The sequence below is a fragment of the Octopus bimaculoides genome, chromosome 5 (assembly GCF_001194135.2).
Source record: "Octopus bimaculoides isolate UCB-OBI-ISO-001 chromosome 5, ASM119413v2, whole genome shotgun sequence".
Lineage (NCBI taxonomy): Eukaryota > Metazoa > Mollusca > Cephalopoda > Octopoda > Octopodidae > Octopus > Octopus bimaculoides.
The window spans coordinates 27,798,597-27,806,006 of NC_068985.1; the positions used below are offsets into that span (position 1 = coordinate 27,798,597).

General features: G+C 34.2%; 1 protein-coding gene across 3 annotated transcripts in view; it reads right to left on the reverse strand.

Moving 5' to 3' along the window:
• The window catches only part of LOC106877962 (uncharacterized), a 433,893-nt gene that overhangs the window by 154,086 nt on the left and 272,397 nt on the right, over positions 1-7,410 (reverse strand). The window contains exon 5 of one of the 3 annotated variants that reach the window (XR_008264218.1): positions 293-344. The exons of the other annotated variants lie outside the window; for them this stretch is intronic. The gene's annotated coding sequence lies outside the window, so the exon portion shown is untranslated. The remainder of the gene's footprint in view (positions 1-292; positions 345-7,410) is intronic. 3 annotated transcript variants of the gene reach the window in all.

The window sequence follows — 7,410 nt, forward strand, 5'->3', positions numbered from 1 at the left end:
GAGGATGATGATGATAATGATACTACTACTACTAATAATAATAATAATAATAATAGTAGTAGTAGTAATAATAAACATAATAATAATAACAACAACAACAACAACAACGATAATAATAATAATAATAATAATAATAATAATAATAATAATAATAATAATAATAATAACAACAACAGCAACAACAGCAACCACAACAACAACAATACTACTACTACTAACGACAACGAAGACGACGACAACAACAACAACAACAACAACAATAATAATGTAAACAGACAGTATGCGGACTTACAAGAGAGAGAGCTTGATATCAGATTCAGTTTAGAAGAATGCTGCAAGGCAACCTTGAAGAGAGGAAACTTAATTAAGAACACTAATGTCATATTAGATAAAGAAACAGAGATTAGAGAATTAGACCAAACACAGACATACAAATACTTAGAAATTAATGAACTAGACATAATACAACACACACAAATGACAGAAAAGTTTAGGAAAGAATAGGAATATCATAGATACATTAGATTAATATTTAAAACAGAGCTAAATGCAAAAGTAAGCTAATAGGCGACAATACTCCAGCTGTCCCAGTAATAAGCTACAGTTACTATATTCTGAACAACTAGACAGAAAAAAAACAAAATACAAATAGAATATCACCCAAAATGCTACACACAAAGGATAAATTTACTATGAATACAGGGAGGAAGCAGCCTTATGTAACTTGAAAACTACTGTAGAATATCCAGTGCAAGACTACTGAAATACCTGTGGAAGGACAATGAAAGACCAATAGTAAGAGGCAGTGAACGGAAAGAAAACAAGAAATAACAACTGATTTTTGCTATTGAAGGAAACCAACATGTGATATAAAGAGTTGAAGTAACGAAAATGCAGGGACAGATGGGGCTGATGAGAAATCTGAAAAAATAACAGAAATTATGTAAAACCTAAAAACTACGGTAAAAATAGGGTTATAAATTGTAATCTTAAGACCATAGAATGGAATGTCCTTTCTGGTCGATACGTGAAAAAAAAATAATAAAAATAAACAGGGATGAAATAGATAACGAAAAATCGAAAAATCGAAAAACTGATTGAGAAGCAATGAACACAAAACTCTGACTGAAGGATGTTTATTACTGCATAAGATTAAAACTGTCCTATCACAAACCTCGAATGACTTTACGAAACAGAATGCATTAAGTAATTGCACAATATGAAACCGTAAGAAACAAACACATTGTTTCTTGACGCTCAATCATATCCAAAAGTACATCGATGGAAATGACACACTTGCAAAAAGATGCACCACCCAAAGCCTGACGCAGATAGTCTTTACCTCCCCAGAGCTCAAGGAGGTCGAGGTTTGATCAAGTTTGAAATCTCCTACATAAACACCACAACTGGACTGGCAAAATATCTTGAAACATCTAACGACTGGATGTTAAAGCTCATTGAAAACCATGAAAAACGTAAGAAGCCTCATTCTCTTATGAAGGAAAGCAAAACTTTACAAGTGAATTTATGTAAAATACCCAGGTTGAACAGCACGAGGGAAATGAAACAACTGTAGTTGTAAAGAATGTGAAATCAAATGCAAAGCAAAATGCGTTTGAACAATTGGCTAATAGGTGGAAACAAAGACCTCTGCATGCCAAATATGTGGCCCGTAGCAAACAAGCTGATGTAGACCAGAAGCACACCCATCATTGGCTACGGAGCTCAGGGCTAAAGGCAGAGAGTGAAGGCTTTATTTTGGCTGCCCAAGATCAGAGCTTATTGATCTGGAACGATCAAGCCAATGTGATGAAAAATGGTGTGGACCCAAAGTGCCAATACTTCAACGATGGTATAGAAACAGTGGACCACCTAATCTCTGGATGTAAGATTTTAGCACTGTAGAGTACAAATCAAAACATGACAAAGTTGGCCAATATCTACAATGGATAATGTATCGGCATTATAAAATCAAAACTACTGACAAATGGTACAAGCACCACCCTGAGGTAACTGAGGGAGAAAATGTAACGATTCTTTGGAACTTCCCAGTATGTATAGATCGAACCATCAAAACTAATAAACCAGATATTGTTGTGAAAGATAATATCAATAAAGCTTGTTTACTGATTGACATGAGCATACCCTGTGACCATAATATCTCAGCAAAAGAATCTGATAAGTTCAGAAAATATAAAGATCTCCTAATCGAAATCGAAAAGATGTGGTATCTCAAGACGGTTAAAATACCAATGATTAAAGGAGCACTTGTAATGATCAAAAAAGGAATTGAAAATTATTTAAGAATGATCCCTGGCTTACAATCCATGCAGGAAGTGCAAAAGATTGTCTTAACTGGTACGTCACACGCATTGAGAAGAGTATTGTCGCTGTAAATTTTTCGATGAAAATAAGTCTACTGAATAATAATAATAATAATTATAATAATAATAATAATAATAATAATAATAATAATAATAATAATAATAATGTCAGTGTTCCCACTGATAAAAATATACCTGTCAAGGAATTTGACAAACTAAATAAATATAAGGACGTAGAAATTGAAATACAAAAGATGAGGCATCTTAAATCGAGAACTGTTCCTGTTATTGTAGGAGCTCTAGGTATGTTAAAGAAAGGGATGTCAGAAACATCTAGATAAGATCTCAAGAGAGCCATGTCTCAGAGAAATCCAAAAGATTGAGCTGACAAGTACTGCCCACATCCTTAGAAAAACCCTATCCATTTAAATGTCGTTGTTGCATTACATGAAAATATTTCACTATCTCTCCTCCCCAAGCTCTCAGTTATATTGTAACATCATTTATCTTTCATTCGCCCCAGGACGCTCGGAGTGTCTCAGCAAGTGACTATGACAAAGATGCGGATTAAAAGTAAATAACAATAATAATAATAATAATAATAATAATAATAATAATAATAATAATAATGGTTTCAAATTTCGCCACAAGATCAGCAATTTTGGGGGAGGGGTTGAGTTGATTACATCGACCCCAGTGTTCCCTTGGTACTTATTTTATCGACCCCAAAAGGATGAAAGTCAAAATCGACGTCGGCGGACTAATAATAAGAATATGTGCATATCCATTGACATTCAGACATTCAACATTGACATTGAAAATTTTAAGACTGTGTACAACCTCTTGTTACAAAAGGCCCCAGGTTTTTTAAAGTCTTCCTCGAGCTACAAGTCGTTTAGTGCGCAATTCATCTCCGTCACGAGGGCGCATATATGACAAGAGTAGAAGACTACCACCTGGATAGGACAACATCCCTTCATAAGTTTGTCTCTCTGGTATTACTTGTACAAATTTCATTTGTGTAGACTGTCGCAAATTGAAATATATAGATTTGTGCCAGCTCATGGGAAAAACTGAACTCGCAAACTAAGGATCAGAAGTCAAACACCACCTCAATCACACGCATTCACATCGTAGGATATATTTGGTATGTTTATTAAACCTATTCTTGTGCTGCATTTATGAAAGCTAATTCGTAGTATAGTCAAGATGTTTCTAAATTATACGTGGTCTTAGTATTTGCTTACTTATAGTTACAAAAATGTATTTTAGTTTTTAAATTTTCTAATCTACGCCGAAGTCTAACATATGATTAGTTTTATTGCAATTTTCATTGTTGCAGCATTTCCCACTAAATAATTTCATGAATTTTACGCTGATTATTCGTTTGGTTTTTGCGGTAAACTATGTCTTTTGCTTGTTTCATTTGTGTTGATGTTTTTGGTCTTCACTTTTTTTTTTCAAGAAGATATTAAATATCTTTTATCTTATATCTACCAATAGTTTGTTGCCATAGTACTACAAATAGACGCAAAAGCTGATGTACATTCGAATAAAGGAGACAAAGACCAACATACGAAGGTAATATAATTCTTGAGAATGGGCGTCGGACACTCAAAATGTAGACTTTTCGTAAAACTCTTGCACAGTTTTAGTGGTATAACAACAAACAAGACGTGCTAAATTAAATAGTATATCTAAAAAAGCATTTAGCTAGTCATATTCTTGCAGTTGTACATATATATATGGCAAATTAATTACTAATTATACAATTAATTTTTGATTAGTAGCCAGTCATTTGTCTTATAAAATACCTCTGTCAAAGCTCGATAAGAAAATTAATCATAAGCTACATTTTTGTGTTAGAAAAAAAAAATTTACAAACTAAAATACATTCTTATAACTACAAGTATATGAATACTAGGAAACGAAGCATATTTGAGAAACAACTCAACAAATCTACGAATTAGCTTACATATATGCAGTAATAGAATGAGTGTAACGATCCCCACAGCTTATACTCATTGAAGTGAAGGCATGTGGTTGAAGTGTTTGATTTATGATCATTAAGTTTGTGAGTTCAAATCTCTGACGGGATGGCATGTCGTGTTCTTGGAGAAAGCAATTTACTTGATTTCCCCCAGTTTTGCACAAATAAAATTTCAATATATATGTGTGTTTGTATTTATTTTCAATTTTTGAAACAAGGCCAGCAATTCCAGGGCGAGAAATAATTCGATTACATCGACCCCAGTGTTCGATTAGTACTTATATTATCGACCTCGAAATGGCTAAAAGCAAAGTAATGTAGAGCTTAGTAAGGTTGCCCCAATAAGATTTATAACGCCATTGTTTATACAATGTCAGGTTGCACAATCCTGGAGTTACATCGTGAGCTTTTTGTCATTATACGAATTCTAGTCCAGATCATATTCCTGTCGACGCTTTGCAAAAATGCTCTTCTAAACTTTTTTTTATATTGCATCTAAGCCCCTTAATAAAAGTTTATCTGTTTATCTGCATCTTTCATTCCAGGCTGTTGAAAAGCGACTTTTGTTATTTCTCTATTGAAAACTTTAGTCAAAATCCTGATTCTCGTAGTTATGGCACAGTCAATCTTCTGCCCATAGCTAACAAGGTCTCTGAGACTTTGGCCAATCAGGGACTTGCACCTTGAAACATTCAGTTTGTTTCCGTATTTAGTGCAACACCCTTGATTTTATCATTGATCATGCTTTAGATAATTTTGGTGATTCAAGTATTTTTATGCTTAGAATGCCAAAAGCTTTTCACGGGGCTTGGCATTCTGCTGTCTTTCATAAGCTTCATTCAAATGAAATTTCTGGGAAAATCGTCAAAATAATAATAAAAAATATTTATGTTGTTTTAAATGACCATCATTCATTTAATGGTTCTATCGAATATGACAGAATCGTCAGAGTTTTATTGTAGTTCTTTTATTCTTGTTTCAATGATTTGACTGCGGCCATGCCGTAGCACCGCTTGGAAGGGTTTTAGTCGACCAAATGGACCCCAGGACTTAGATTTTAAACACTAGTACTTACTCTACTGGTTTCTTTTGACGAACTGCTAGGTTGCGGGGACGTAAACACACCAACATCAGTTGTCAAGCGGTGATGGGGAGGAGGGCAAATACAGACACAAAGACACACATACATAAATACACACACATACACACACATACACACACGCACGCACACATATATACAGCGGATTTCTTTCAGTTTCTTTTGTCGGCCTGAGGTTATAATAGAAGATATCGGTCCAAGGTGCCACACAACGGAACTGAACCCGGAACTATGTGGTTAGAAAACAAGCTTCTTACCACACAGCTACGCCTGCGCCTAGTTCATGGATTCTATTGCTGATATTTTGGCTAAAATCATGTCTAACCTTACCATCTTTGGTGATGACACACCTTTTAATTTTGCTTGAATGAGAATTGTTTTGCCTGATTGGAGGAAAATTGTTTGTTCTCTTGAGTTTGACTTGCATTCAGTCATTGACTTGGTAGCTCATTAGTTGATTAGTTTAAACTCTAGAAACTACCGCCCATTGTTTGTTAGAATAACTATGATTATATATATCCTTGTTTCTATATGTAATGCTAATACTCCTGAATCTTTCGGTATTTGACTTTTGACTTTTGCTAAAAATCTTAGTTGGAACGATTATATTAGATCTATTTTTTAATCAACCAATATGAAAATTGACCTCGTTATCATATTTCCGCCTACGAATGCATTTTCCATCTTCATGAATCTCTAGTACATTCACATATTGAATTTTGTCACATTTGGTATTCTTTCTCATCTTGGATGAATTCAAAAGCAAGTTTCAAATATTGTTGGTCCTATGTTGGCACCTAAACTGCAAGCCCCTGTCTATTGTAACATTGCTTTTAATCTGTTCTATAAATACTTCGACGGTCGTTGTTCTGCCTTATTTTCTTTTCTTGAACGTCCTCATAAAACTAGTAATTGAATGACATGCCTTTCTGCTGATTCTCATCCTTTCGACATTGTTGTCCTCTTCCGTAAGAACTCATTTTACTCTTGTAGTTTATTTCATCTACTATCCTATGGAGCGTTCACTTCGATCCCCAAATAAATATAGTCTTGATTCTTTTAAATCTGAAATTGATCGTTTTACAAGGGCAGTCTCTCATTATATTTTCTTCATGAGGATAGTCTCTCATTACATAGTTTCTTTGTTAATCTCGGCGTATGCAAGGTTTATTACATTACTGGTTACTTGCCAGCTTGTAGGGGAACAACTTCCAATAAAACGTCTCCCTTTCTGCTACTCTCTCTATTTATACGTATATTATATATGTCCATCCATATATAATATACGAATAAATGATTTAGTATACATTGATATAAACACAATCGTTATTCATATTTCATCGAGTTTAGACTGAGACATGTTTGTTTTACACTTAAGAAAAACATTTAGTTTTACTTGTGGAAGCGTTAGTCTTTTTCATTTTGAAATAATAAACATCATAGGAAATTATTATTGAGTACATTGAAATTGTTTATATAAATACAATATACTTATTCCATTATATTAAATTTGAAGATTTCATTCAATGAAGAGCTCCAAGAGAAAAAAGATTGTCTTGGTTCAGTATATAATAAATGTGTAGCGAAATAGTAACCTGTTTGGAAAATAGTTTCCAGCGCCATAGCGTAATCTGATTAGTCAAATCATTACTTTGCATCATTTCATTTACCCATGGGCAAGATTTTCCTCTTCATCGAACAAGAAGGGCCTACGTTTTCACGATACAGCGAGTTGCTTTCTTTTATTCTTTTTATTCTTTTATTTGTTTCAGTCATTTGACTGCGGCCATGCTGGAGCACCGCCTTGAAGGATTTTAGTCGAACAAATCGACTCCAGGACTTATTTCTTCATTTAAGAGCCTAGTGCTTATTCTAGTCTCTTGGGCCGAACTGCCAAATTATGGGGACGCACACACACACCAATATCGGTTGTCACATACGCACACACACATGCGCGCGCATACATACATACATACATACATACATACATACATATA